This window comes from Lepidochelys kempii, chromosome 8 (assembly GCF_965140265.1).
Source record: "Lepidochelys kempii isolate rLepKem1 chromosome 8, rLepKem1.hap2, whole genome shotgun sequence".
Taxonomy (NCBI): Eukaryota; Metazoa; Chordata; order Testudines; family Cheloniidae; genus Lepidochelys; species Lepidochelys kempii.
The window spans coordinates 21,809,377-21,822,999 of NC_133263.1; positions in this window are offsets into that span (position 1 = coordinate 21,809,377).

A 13,623-nucleotide genomic window follows, 5' to 3' on the forward strand; every position below is an offset into this window, starting at 1 on the left:
CCATGCCTCAGGGTAGTACAGTCAATGGGCCCCCAGGTCCGGCATGGCGTCACCACATGGGCGCAGAGCTAGACCATGTGCAACAGCTGGAGCATGCACAAGGTGCGTCTGCGCGGACACGGTCCACCTGACATTTGGGCAGTGCCACGCCTGCGCTGGCTGGTGCCCAGCGAGCTGCTGCCAGCTGCGCTGCTGGGTGTGCCCTTCCAGCACGGCCAGGGCTTCCACGTGCCCGCCCAGCTGCCTTTGCCACCACCAGTACCACCCCATGCTCGCCTAGGAGCCCTGCAGCCTAGCCAGGCAATGTAAAAGGTTCTGGGGCTCCCAGCTGCCACAGCATGGGCCCTTTTAAATCACTCGGGACCCTGGGCAATTGCCTCCTTTGCCCCCCTATTGGCGGGCCTGACTGAAACAGTAGGCAGCAACGCTGTATCTGGAGATCACTGAGCCCTGGTCTACACTTAACATTTCGATTGACCTAGCTACATGGCTCAAGGGGTTGAAAAATTCATACCCCCCTGAGAGATGTAGTTAAGCCAACCTAACCTCCTGTATAGCTCCAGCTAGGTCGACGAAAGAATTTTTCCGTTGACGTAATCACTGCCACTCAGGCAGGCGGATTACCTGCACCGCTGGAAAACCCCCTTCCGTCAAGGAAGGGAGCATCTACCCTATGGTGCTACAGCCGCATAGCTGCAGCTGTGCCATGGACACGCCTTGAAATGGAGCCAGCTGGTCCTGCCTTTACAGACTCCTCTTTTCATTCATACCTCAGACATGTAGCTCAGCATCAAGAACCTTTCACTGATCCACTTCTTCCTTATGCATGCTTCTTAACTTCCTTTCATCTGCATGAACTGCAGTCAGCTGAAGCTGTCTGTTGTACAGTGCTACTCAATTAGTCCAGCAACTCAAAGTTATGCAACTGGACTAAGCTGCACTCCATGCATCTAATTTTCCCACATGCTGAACCTAGTCTCCCCACTGCAGCTCTCATTGTTTTCAGTCAGAGCTAGAGATGCTCAGCACCTTTGAAAATTAGGCCACATGGGTCTGCTGTGTTTTTATTGGCCAGAAGCTGCTTAGAGCACACAAAAAGGTACATTGTTGCAACAAATGGTGTAGCTGCATCTGTGTTTAAATTGATTAGTCAGGCGACAAAGCCATGTGGGAGAGTGGCTGAGAGCATTGGTGGCTTAGGAACTGACTGAGAGCAGTGTAGACTGTGGCCTTGATCTCTGTTGCTCCGTGAGAAAACATGCATTTGGTTATTAATTAATTCATATTATTGTGGTCGCTTGTATTTAACACTGTGAGTGTCCCTGGTGCTTCAAACACCAAGACACAGTCACTGCCCAGAAGAGTTTCCGGACTAATCAGGGACAAAAGTGAAGGTCACAGATAAGCAGTGGGACGAAGGAAGTGAGAGCATTTACCATTGCCCTGCAATAACGTGATTGTGAGGATTAGTTCTACACGCTACCTGGAGTTTCCCATCTCAGAGGTTCTGCTTTTTAAATTCAGTTCTGTTGTTTCTAAGCAAATGTGTCATTTATTCTTTGGACTGTGGTAGAGGCCAGAGGCTCCCAGCAGTGAGGGCCCCATTGTGCTCAGTATTGTACCAGAACCACAGTTCCTGCTCCAAGAGCTTACAAACAAGGCACAAGAGGTGGGTGAAATACCCAACAAGGTGGGAGGAAGAGTGAAGTAAGAGTGATAACAGCATGTTTTCACAGAGGTTGGCTAGCTATCCAGGGTACTTCTGAGGTGAGGATCACTATGGTTCCCAAGCACCGTTACTCACTTGGTTGTTTTATACCCCAGGATAACTCAGTTCAGAATCAGGCCCATAATTCCATGTGGCTAACCATGGAGGAGAAATAAGATGGACATCTTCCCTATGCTATAAGTCACTATCACTTATCATGTGCCCTTTCTTGGATGTATAGGGCTCCTGGATATATAGGGGACTGATTCTCAGCCCCCATTCTAGCAGCTTGGCTTTGCTCATGAAAGCTGATGTAGGGGAACCCCCGGGTGGCATAAAATAGGTGTAGCCCATTCTATGCCAGCTCTGCCCCACCCCTTTCCTCTACCCCTGTGGTTTGCAAGAACATCTTGCACTCCAGCAGTTCTCAGATTATGGAATGGTCCCTAGGAGACTTTACTGCTGCTAGTGCAGAGGAAAACAGACACCAGCTCCAGGTGCAGGGGAGCTGAAAGGTGATTTAATGGTTTCTATCAGCCCTAAGCACAGCTAACCAGAGCCAAGAATCTGGCTCACAAAGTCCTCAGTCCATCATCCTCAGTCCAACACTCCTACCTTCTGCCTCTCTACATGCTTCTCCCCGACCGTCCTCAGACACTGTTATAATAAAGAGTGTGAAAGGGCTGCTCGCATCTCTGTGGCAGAAAGAGGCAAATTTCAAATCAGGAACTCTGATAAGGGACATGGACAAACCTCATTAAACTAGTCTGCTAAACCTTCAGCTCAGCCACACTGCACAGATCCACTGGCAGGCAATCAAAAACACCATTGTTACACTTACACAATCTGTCAGACAAAAAAAAAAAAAAAGCCAGTTCCCCTTCCTCCTCTACCTCTGGAATGTCAGAGGAGCCTGTACTCTGCAGTATCACAGCCCCCCAGCCGGCACTTGGCCACTGTTATCTGCAAAACTAATAAACAACCTCGGAAGAACCTTTGATTGCAGTTTCCAGTTCTGCTATGCACAATAAAGGACATTAATGAGTTTTGGAGCACAGCCCTCTATTGCATAACTTCTGCTTGATTCCGGTAACTGAGCAAAGGGTCTTTGCTGGAAATCCTTTAAATTTCCCCTTAAATTATCTAGGTGAATTTAGCATTGTCTGGCATCCCCAGATTGACAATGCTAGAGCCTGAAGTCCTCTGTTTAGATCCCCAAGGAAGGTACGGCTGGGGCAGGGGCAGGTAGTGCTGATGTGTCTGAACCCTGACCTGGATGGACTGCCTCCACAGCTGAGAGGGGAGGAGTCCCCAGGGCTTGGCTCTGCTGAGGCTGCAAAAAAAGGGGCAATTGAGGGGATGGATTTCTTGAGGTGCCTGTTTGTTCCCTGTAAACTGGACTGGGACCCAGTACAAGTCACATAGCCATAGCCCATCAAACAGCCCTTAGATGCAGGGGACACCGTGAAGGTTCTTGCTGGTAGTCCAGTAAGCTATTCGATGTAATTTCACACACGGAGACCTGAATCTGGAGAGCAGCACTAGCTAGGCAGGCAGCCTTCCAGGTGATTGAGTGGTCTAAACACCAGGATAGGCACCAGGAGGTCCTGAGTTCTGGGCTCTGACTTCCCCTGTGGCCTTGTGCAACTCACTTTGCTCCCTCCCACAGTTTCCCCATCTGCAGAACACAGATAACAATAGTCCCTGGCTGCCCAGGGCGCTGTGAAGATTCATTTGTTAATATTTGTAAAGCTGTTCGGAAGATGAAAAATGCCAAGTGCAAATGTTATTCCATTCTCTGAGGCGTTAACTGTTACAGCCTGTAGGTGGCAGCAGCTACTGTGCCAGAAACAGCTCCAGTCTCGGCAGAGACCAAGCCCGGTTAGCACTTGGGTACATGCCTCTTATGAGGCATCCCCAGAGACCATAGAAATTAGCATGTTAGAGCTAGAGTAAGGGCTGGTGGCTGGACTGGACCACAAGAGGGAAAAGCAAACTGCAGCACATTACAGAACAAGGATGAGCCAGGGTTATGACTATGAGCTGACAGTGTTCAGCTACCGCAGAGACACACAGCTACCCACAAGGAGAGATTGACGTTTCTGGAACGGAGAGGGGACCACATTCTTTCAAACTAGGGTTGCCAACTAGGGTTGGACACATTCCTGGACGTTTCATCAGATGACAATCTTTGATTAAAGATTAATCTTTAATTCCTGGAGACTCCAGGACAGCCCTATTTCAAACTTCTGCTGATAGTGAGATTCCAGATAGCAATCTAACCCACTGCCCTTCTCTATCGCCATCCTACCAAGGATCTTGCCGTGCTTCACCCAAATGAATTCAGCTAGATCTAGGGAAACAGCCACTGAGAGCCAGAGGGACTTGCCCAAGATCAGCCAGCCAGCCAATGAGAGTCAGGACCAGAACCCAGGAGCCCCAGCTCTCATTCCTTTGCTTTAATAATGAAGACCTGTTCCCTCACAGTGATCATTCCAAATCCAAACCAGAGTTGTAATAATACATTAACTTCAGTTAACCAGTTAAACAGCCAGCCACAGCCCTCCCAGTAAACAGCTTTGTACTTCGTGACATGTGTCTCAGAGGGGGAAATACTGTGAGATTAGGGTAAGGACATTCAGATCCTTGCAGCTGTAAGAAAAAATGAAAACAAACAAACGAGTCATATTCAGGGAAAGGCTTGTGACATAGTGAAGTAGCATCCTCAGCTTTCACCTCTGGGCACCTGGCCGTGGACACAAGTGAAATCATCTTGATCTCAGATTAGCCCCTAGAGCAGTGGTTCTCAGCCAGGGGTACGTGTATCCCTGGCGGTACACAGAGGTCTTCCATGGGATACAGGGAACTCAGCTAGATATTTGCCTAGTTTTGCAACAGCCAAAATAAAACACACTAGCAAGCTCAGTACCAACTAACATTTCATACAATGACTTGTTTATACTGCTCTATAGACTATACACTGAAATGTAAGTGCAATATTTATATTCCAATTGATTTATTTTATAATTATATGGCAAAAATGAGAAAGTCAGCCATTGTTCAGTCACAGTGTGTCTGTGACACTTTTGTATGTTTATGCCTGATTTTGTAAGCAAGTAGTTTAAGTGAGGTGAAACTTGGGGTGCGCAAGACAAATCAGATTCCTGAAAGGAGGACAGTAGTCTGGGAAAGTTGAGAGGCACTGGCCTAGAGGACATTTGTCCTTAGCGGATGTCCCAGTTCAGCTAGCTGATGCCTGCAGCAAACACGTACTAGAAAGCATTTGCTGCTAACTCCCAAAAATCATTTTCTGTGCCATGACGTAAAAGTCCAACTCCTTTCCCCAGGGTCTGTGGGGAATATGTCTCTGCTTTAAAGGCACTGCAGGCTAGTAACGCAATAGGCAAATACTGCACCTGATTTTTCTGCAAAGATTTCTTCGAATTTTGTCCAAAAATTGGAAGAAAAATTGCCAGAAATGTCAGTCATTTTCGTCCTGTGGGTTTCAAACAGGAACAATTTTTATTGGAAAATGTTCATGAAATTATCAAAAATGTTCATTTTCAAAATGCTTCGTTTTCTTTTTTTCTCCCTTCCCCACTCCATTTACCTTTCCCCCATGCCCATCTTCCCTTTTTACCCTTTTTTAAAAAATTATTTTGCTATTGCACTACAGGTGGAAGGAGTGGCAAGGGTGAAAAATGCTAAACTTAAAATAAATTTTAAAAACCTCATTTTTCAGTTTAATCCCCAAAAATGGAAATTTTTGACAAAAACCCATTTTCACAAAAATTTCCAATTTTGTCCACTTTGGACTAAAATTTTTCCAAAAAAATTGCAACTTAATGTGGTTGAAGTTGAATAGTGTTAAGTGAATTTTAAGTCTCATGCTCAAATAATAACAAGAATGAAATATTAGGTTTGATTTCTCTGTGAGCATTAACACCAAAAATGTGATGTTAAGAGTTATGCTCAGTCAATCAGGGAGCACAAACAATACCACGACTTATATGACCAATCATATCTAAGAGAGACACAGGGGTGGCCAGCCTGAGAAGGAGCCAGAATTTACCAATGTACATTGCCAAAAAGCCACAATAATATGTCAGCAGCCCCACATCCGCTACCCCGCTCCAGTCCCCAGCGCTTCCCACCCACCAGCAGCCCCACCAATCAGAGACTCCCGCCCCGACACGCCTCCCGCCTGCTGCAATCAGCTGTTTTGCAGTGTGCAGGAGGCTCTGGTGGGGAGGGGGGAGGAGCAAAGGCATGACAGGTTCCGGGGAAGGGGCAGGGGTCTTGGGGGAAGGGGTGGAGTGGTGGCAGGACCTGGGGCAGAACAGGGGGTTGAGCAGTGAGCACCCGCCAGCACATTGGAAAGTTGGCATCTGTAGCTCCAGCCTCGGAGTCAGTGCCTATGCAAGGAGCCGCATATTAATGTCTGAAGAGCCGCATGCAGCTCCGGAGCCACAGGTTGGCCATCCCTGGAGATACAGCTCAGATTTCAAATTTGGAATATCAAACCATCAGGAAAAGGAAATTTATGAAAAAAAAAATCATTGAATTATTTTAACTAACCAATAATTTTGACAAAATCACCATATATCTGTGGGCATTTCTCTGGCAGAAAAAGAGACCACATTAGCTGAATAAAGTATTCTTTGTACATGAATCGCTCAGGTCCAGTTACTGGAATTCTAGAAGGAAATTTGATTTTACTGACTACATAATTCTATCCAGCTACTGAAATGCAATGATCTTAATTCTCTTGCATTGGCCATTCAGCTCTGGAGGTCTGAGTTCAACTCCTGCCTTAAAACAAAAGAGTAAATGAGTTTAGTCCTGCTGCCTACATATGATTATGTGCACACCCCAGAACTATCAAACAGTGTCACAAGGTGCCTGAGTTGGGAATGAGAGAGGATGTTGTGAGTCATGGCTGAGGGTTATTGACAGAGCTGTGGGAGTACCTGAACTAGATCAGCAGGAGGAGCGGAGGCTGCAGATCAGGACTGAGGTGCACTGGCTGGGTGTATAAGAGGTGTGGAGGAAAAGGAAGGATTAGAATAGCAGGGGGGATGGGCAGGCCACTGCTGAGGTTGGCAGAGGGGAGGAAAGCTTGTGCAGTACCTGCCAGTCCCATACTTGGCTAGCGCTGGTTGTTCCTCACATTCAGAACTGAATTTCACCCCCAAAATTGCAGGAACCACTTTGAATTTGAGTTTCCCAGTGAAACAATGTGAGGAACAGAAGGAAAAACACAGACCTGTGATAAAGCCATTACAGCAACAAGACAGAAGAAATGTTTGCCGAGGCTAAATTGCTCTTACTATGTTATCCCCTAAGGGGGTCTGGGAAAGTTGAGGGAGAAGAGCCAACGAGCCTCCATGAAGGGAGGAAGCTCTGAGGTTGTTTTACAAGAAACTCTCATGTTTGGTAGGACCATCCATTGACCACGTATTTGGATCCTGACCTCATGGTTCGGGGGAGGGTGCTTGCTCTTTCTTTCAATCAATCCTCATTGCTGCAGGGAAAGTTGAAAGGGAAAACGAAAAACCAAAGTCAACTTCTGTGACCTTAATGGCCTGGTACACAGCAGGACTCTTGAAAGCAGGTCAGATACTTCAGCGGGCAGAACCTGAACTACTATAAATCAGCAGAGCCCCACTGACTTCAGTTCCCTGATGTTGTTTTATATCAGACGATCGATCTAACCCCAGAACTGCTTCAGAGCCTGGCTTTCACAAGGCAGTGTGGGTAACTTTTCACGTGCACATTTTTTGCACAGTAAATTGTCCACATAGGCTGTGGTGTAGTGTAGGTGTCATGCACCTACAGGTACATGCATGTGTAAACTTGCACATGCACAAGTAGTGAAAACTCATGGCCAGAGTGTCTGAGCTAGGGTATCAATCTCTATCCAACTACTAGGGAGTCCTAGCCTCAGAGCAGGTCCCGGCATGCTGCTGTTCCTGGGAGCGACACTCCTCCCAGAAGCCTGTGCTGTCAGAGCAGACAGCATTTGGAGCAAGACACCAGAAATGTCTGGGTTTAACAGCTGTAGGGCCTCCTGTGAATCTGCAATGCCACTCCATTGGGTTCAGAGCAGTTACCCCAGGAGTGACTTAGCCCCTAGTCTTTAGCATGGTTAATTGTCTGTACCATTCTCCCTATTCAGCACAAGTGGATATTTGTCCCTGTGACGGGTTTATTGCTTTCTCAGGGACTTATCTGAGCTCTCAGCCTGGCCCTTCTGAAATGCTGATCATGCAGTGGGCAACCCTAGGGATTGGTCCAGGGCAAGGCTATAAACTCTACCAGAAAGGTTGATGAAAACTAGACACTGACAGGTGAATTATTTGCAGCTTTGTGCTCTCAGTTCCATCCCCCCAGGCAACCTATTAAAGTCACCCATCTAATTAAGCCTCCCAATTCCCCTGTTGGATGGGTCTGTATTATTATCCGCATCTTAGATAGGGGGAAGTGGAGGGACAGAAATTCTCACATGGCAAGGCAGGTCTCCCCAGGCGTCCTGGTGCCCACTCTTCTGATTTCCTCTTCGAGGAACACTTCCACCCTTTCACAGGAATGTTTATGTTGGGATGTTGGCGTGTTTATTAGGTGGTAAAGAAGCTAGTCAATTTCAAAAGCCCTCTAGCTCCTTCTGTGATTTGAATTCCGCGAATAGAGGCCAAATTCCTTCAGAAGCGCTGTCCCTTTAGTCACATATGTATTGTCTGTGTTGCAGGATGCTCATAAAGAGCTGACCAAAACTGCACTCCAGCGATGCTTGAGCAATGCTTGAGCAGGGCCAGCCCACAACCATTTCAGACAGTTTGTGTAGTTTTTTCCCCCCTAAACATTTGGACAGTGCTAAAATTAATGTCTGAAAATGTGAGTTTGCTTGAAAAGAACCTATCATTTGATTATCATTGTAATGCATGCAGCCCAGGGAACATCTTCCCCTGTCTCTCTGTGTCTCCTCCTCTCGGCTCTGGGGAATGCCGGGAAGGGCTGTCATGTGGCTGTGTAGACTGGAACAGAGCCCAACCACTGGCAAACAACTTGTGGGTGCTGCAGTTGGGAAATGGGAGTAGGGATTTATGCTGGCTGAAGCACTGAATGTTCTGCCCACTTCTACCGTAGCTGCCCATGCTCCTGACTGCTCCACTAAACCAGAGCATCTCAGAAATTAACCACTCCCCCGCCCCTTGTCCTGACTACCAGCTTATCTAGGGACTCCAAGGGCCAGTTTCTGATCTCAGGTACATCTTGAATACTCCATTGACTTCAAAGGCAGTGACTCTGGATTTACACTAGAGAGCAACATCTGGACATCACTCGTTTTCCAACCGACTTACAACTAGAGTTTCTGCATGAAATTCCACCAGTTTCTAATAGGTCAGGACTTTTCTCCTTAGCAATTTAGTTCACTCCTGCACTGAAGGCAATGGGCCTGCGTAGATGTCACCCAGGGCCTCAGATTGATGATGTTTAGACTTGCACACATGTCTATTAAGAGGGAGTTCCTGCCCTGACAACTCCTGGCACCCTTGCCCCTTCCCAACAACCTATGACAATGCAGCAGTAAGTCATGTATCTCCCACGAAAAGCCTTCCCACTCCCACACCACTAGGGAACGCAAATGGGCCTCACAGTGCACCCTGAAAGGCAATAGATGGGGGCTAGTATGGAAGGTGTGAGGGAGACAGGTCCAAAGCTGAGGGTCCCTTGTGGAGAACACTCTGGCAGCTGCTCCCTTTCTCTCACCACAGCTATCTACAAAACAAAGCGAGATGAAAAGGGACATTAAGGTTGCCAAGTCAAGCATTCAAAAGTTAGGAAATGCCAGAATTAAAGCTACCTGTGCAGCCTTCATTCAGCTCTCTTGTGTGTCGACATTATGGTACAGTCTTTAATTAAATGATCACATACTGTACTATTTGTTCCAAAGGACCCCTGCCTCATACAGTGCACCATATGGATAGTGCTCACTGAATGGGTAGTTAGTTATTCAGTATTTCTTTTTATCCCCATCATACAATGTGTGGCCCAATGTCATGTTTACTGCACACCATCAAATCCTGTACTAAATACTGGGTTATTAATTTCCTCCCTGGCTTTCCTATCACGCTTAGCACTGTAGGATCTGGGTGCTTTATAGACATGAATTGATTTATCTTCACAGCAATCCTGTAAGACGAGGGGGTGCTATTATCCCCATTTCACAGGTCGGGAACTGAGGCACAGAAAGATTAAGACCAAAACGTATTAAGTGTCTAGTAGTTTTGGGAGTCCAGCCTGAGACATCTTGAGCCTGATTTATCAGCGTCTGTAGTATTTTCATAGCACATTGCATGTTCAGAGCACAGCTCACATTTACTTCACTTACCGCTGATTGCTCAGGACTTCTGCAAATCAGACCATGAGGTCTCAAGTCAGGCGCCAAAAAAAATGAGGAACACAAGCAATGGCCACTTGTGAGAAGTTGGGTTTAAAAGACTTGCCCAGCATCACGCCTGAACGCTGTGGCAGAGGTAGGAGTAGAATTCAGTTCTCCAGGGCGCATTCAACAGCCTAAACCACTCGACCACCCTGTCCTTTCCTGCAGTCCTCTGCCTCATTCGCTACACAGCTTCCAACTTCTGCACCAAATGAAGCCAGGACAGGCAGCTTCATTTACTACACAACCCTGATTCATCACTTAGCACCATCCATGCTGCGCACTGAATGAGGCAGGAGTCTTGTGGGAAAAAAAATGTGTTTGATTGTATAATTAAGTGTTATGGTGCAATGTTTAGGCACAAGAGAGCCATATTAAGGTGGCACAGGCAATCTAATTCCTGGCATTTCCTAATGTGTCAGTGCTTAGCTTTGCAACAGTAATGTTCCTTTAATATAGGAAATTACAGATAAAAACCAGTATTTTTAAAAAAGCAAACTGGAAAAGCAGCAATTCCATTATGGGGAACTATATTGGTGCTTCTCTTAGGTCAGCAGCAGCAGGACCTTTAGCTCCGTAGCACAGCCATCTACCACTTGAGGTAACAGAGTCAGTGGTAGCAGTTATCCTCTATATGGATCAGTCACTAAAGGGAGATAAGACACCCCCTTTGCTAATGGGTTTCCCAAATATTTGCTGTTAGCCGAGGAAAGCTAGGACTCAGGAAACCTGGACTCTCTTCCAGGTTGTGGAAAGCAGTGCTCTCTAGGGGTTATGGGCTATTGTGCCCCATTCCTAACCAGACTGCTCCTATTCCACCACCCTTTCCCCTCCCTCCCTCTACCTTTGATTCAGGCTGCTGACTTCCTCTGTCACATACACCTTATACAGGTTGCAGGACTGCTACTAACTGGGCAGGCTTCTGTACTCAATATGGACTGGCTACCGAGCTGCCTTCCCAGAGATACACACCAGATATGCTCACTGTCATTGCGTTGCCAGGAATGGCTGTTGCAAAGTCCAGATATGTTACAGAGGGTACCACCTACTGGCTAAACCTAAAACACCAGAATATATTCTATTATATCCTCCTTTTCCTGGTTCCACTGAGAGCACAGGAGAGGACAGTCTCCCCTCTCTGACACAACAGCCTCTGGTTGGTGGGAGAAGCAACTGCAGGAAAAGTCCTACTCAGCCCCTCTGCCCTGGTGGAGCATGCTCAGTACAGATGGAACATTTGGAGAATTTAGTTGCCAGCCTCTAACAAACCTCAAAATATGCATGTGCAAATGGTGATTTTCAGAGGTGTGTCACTCAGATATGTCACGGTGGATTTTTATAAGTGTAACCCTTCTGCCCGTCAGAGTTGGCAGCAACAAGGGCCGGGTTCAATATCTAGGGGTTCCATTCCAATAACACAATGCAAACCGGCTCGAGCCCCCACCCAGTGACCTGGGACAAATATATACCACCCCCGCTGGGTGCCTCCAAGTGGCAATACTTCCCCTCTTGCAAGCACATAGTCTGTGTGTAGCAAAAGCCTTTTAATAACAGAGAAAAGCAAGGTGGCATTATGTTGGGGAAACACCACCAACAGGATTCATAACACAACCCATGAGCAAAAAAAACCCGCCCCAATTTTTGCCTTTTTCCCTTTGGGTGATTTGGGGTTGCTGGACTCAAGAACCAAAGTCCCAAAAGTCCAATGCCCCAAAAGTCTCTGTCCCTGGTCAGGGCAGCCCCAGAGTTCGAAAGTTTATCTGCAGAGCTTTACCTCCCAACCTGGGTGGAAATGGGACAGGGGGATAAGAGGCACCTTACATGATCTGAAGCTGACCGCCCCATAGCGGCGCTCCGCTCCGCCAGCCGCCCCACAAACTCCTTCACTCAGCTGCGCTCCGCTCCGCCAGCCGCCCCACGAACTCCTTCACTCAGCTCCGCTCTGCCAGCCGCCCCACAAACTCCTTCACTCAGCTCCACGGCCCACAAGCAGCTCCTGCCATCCACACACTGCTCCGCGTGGAACTGCTTCACCAGCCATCCCGCAAACTACTCCACAATATATCTTCAAGCTCCCCCACTACTTAACAACACTCAGTGATTTCAGCTCTTAGGTGAATTCAGCTTGTAGTAGGGGAGCCCCAGTGCTGGTGCACTGTCAGCCCAAAGTGAGCTCAGCAGCCTATAACTAGACTTCTAATGAAATCAAAATTAGCTCTGATATTCCACAGTGGAGAGAGGAGGAAGTGCAATTAGCATGTAAGGCCCTCACAAAGGGGCCCACACCACCAGGTACTAATACCTATCTCAAGTCTCTCTCAATTCACAGAGTTTTGGAACCCATGACCCTTGCCTAGCGAGTGCTACTTAGTTGATGGTGAATCCCTCCATCATAACAAAAGGCCACATACAGTTCCAAGCACAGTTCCCATAATCAGGGTAATAACAATTTATTCTTCCTGCCCCAATAACAGAGACACTGGGGATCCCACAGCAGCCAAAGTGACCATTTGGGCAGCTATGGTCTCATTCTAGGCATGGTGGGTGTGCCTATGCAAATGAGATCGGCCCCTGAAGTTCTTTTCCACAACTTGCCACACCTCACTACCAGATGTCAGGGTGGAGCTCATCCTGACACTGCTTACATAAGGACAACAACACAGACTTCTCTGGCCCAAGGGTGACTCGCTTGCCAAGTTTCAAGCAATGTATTTTCCCCTAACCTCATTCTCATAAACAGGTGAGCCATTTTTGCTGAAACTTCTCCCTCCCATCTCCTCAAAAAATCAGTCCAAGCCGGACACTGGGCATTGAAAATTTCAACCTTGTTTAGCAAAGTTATAAGCAACTGAAAACAGACTCCTATAAAAAAACATTAACTACAGGCATTATTACCAGTTCAAAGACTGACAAAGGGCAGGGGACAGGTATACAACACATAGGCAAAGTGATCAGAGTGGTGGTAGACTCCTGGCTTACTAACTGCATTGCTTTCTTGTTTTAAATTATACCCCTCTCTCCCCATGTCAATTTCCAAACGCCCTTCCAGTGTCCTGACCCCCCCCCCTGTGGAAATGAGCAGATTGCTCCTATGATATACAAATGAAATAGACACATAGAGGGTTTAGTCAGTTGGTTTGCAGTGCAACCAAAGGTGCACGTGTAATTCACACGACCTGCTACACGTCCCCTGAAACATCTGCTTTCTCCAATCAAACAGAAAAATGGCCCTGCCTGCATGGCAGGCAGTGCAGGCAAAGGAGCTGCGAGAGATGCAAAGCTTGTCACGCTGTATAAAGAAACCCCTTTCATTGGACATGAGATCATTGCTTGCTTCTTTGAGCCTTGTCTGAGCTCCTCAGAGTCTCTTTGCCGCTGACTGAACTCCATGAGCAGCTCTGGTGAGTTCAGCGTTACTAACAAAACAAAGAGTGAGTGACTTTGAAGTCCTTTCCGGAACCCTGATCTGACG